General features: G+C 50.4%; 1 protein-coding gene across 2 annotated transcripts in view; it reads left to right on the top strand.

The window, feature by feature from the left end:
* adamtsl4 (ADAMTS-like 4) overlaps positions 1 to 1138 on the top strand; it is a 49497-nt gene that overhangs the window by 3588 nt on the left and 44771 nt on the right. The window lies entirely within an intron of this gene.

The following is a 1138-nucleotide window of genomic DNA, read 5'->3' as shown; positions in this document are numbered from 1 at the left end:
GTTACTTCGGCCTGAGCGGCTCTGTTGTGCCGGGGACCTTTTGTGTGCGAGCTTCTCTGGGGGGTGGTGGTGGTGGTGCCGTGTGTGTGTGGTGAGGGGAAGTTTCCAGAGACCGCGGCGGTGCACCGCACTGGGGAGAAGGGGGCTATTAGTGCGCCTACATGTGGCCTGCGGGCGGCTGGCTGCGGTGACGGTTTGGTTCTGGTGGGGAGCGCTGCAGTGTCCATCTTTATAAGCTGTTTCAGCATTTAAAGTTTCTTCCTATTATTATTATTATTATTCCTGGCAGCCTGGGATGGCGTTCCACTTGTTTGCAGTGCACTTGTCTCTTTTTTATGGTCTTCTCTTTCCTCTTTTTTTACTAAAACGACCGAGTTTATCCTAAATTAATCCAGTTCTAATAGAAAACCAGGACATTTCTGTAGCTTCCCAATGCAGCCGAATGTCCCAGCATGCATCAGCTTTCCTCTACAGAGTCCAAGAATTTGGGACTGCCTTTTGTACGAATCTACTTTCTCATGTCCAAACTGTAAGGAGGGACCTAGAGCAAAAAAAGTGGCTCATTAGGATCACCATGGTAACCACACACCTGTGTCTATCACTCCCTGACCACAGTTTGCATTAGGCAGGCAGAAAAGTGGGATAAAAACGAACCAAACGCTCACTGTGTGAAAACTACGAGTTGTTTTTGAAACATAACAATCCTGAAACGTGAGCAGCCGAGGAGCCCGGTTGTTTCAAATGTAAACTGTCATGTTTCCAACGTGATTTATAGGCGACACGACAAGTTAAAAAGAGCCTTCCCTTCCGCTTTCGCAGAGGAAAGTCGGAGCTCGGACAACAATGGAAATCAATGAGGATTTGGGTGTGCGCTCTCTGCGCTCTGTGAGGATCTGACAGAAAGCCGGGAGTCCCGTCGCAGTGGGGTTTTGATGCAAAAAAATTGTTTGTAGGAATAAGAAAAAAAGTTTGTCTGCATGAGTTTTGGGACCGTTTAGACCAGCGGTGTCCAGTCCTGGTCCTGGCGTTTTAGTTGGTTCCCCTGCTCCTCGGTAGGTCCCAAAGCTAGCGGCGGCTGCTAGCGGGCGGCTGCTAGCGGGCGGCTGCTAGCGGCGGCTGCTAGCGGGCGGCTGCTAGC

The sequence above is a fragment of the Kryptolebias marmoratus genome, linkage group LG16 (assembly GCF_001649575.2).
Source record: "Kryptolebias marmoratus isolate JLee-2015 linkage group LG16, ASM164957v2, whole genome shotgun sequence".
In the NCBI taxonomy this organism is placed as follows: Eukaryota; Metazoa; Chordata; class Actinopteri; order Cyprinodontiformes; family Rivulidae; genus Kryptolebias; species Kryptolebias marmoratus.
Note: the sequence above shows the minus strand (reverse complement) of the source record. Positions and strands in the feature narration are given on the sequence as shown.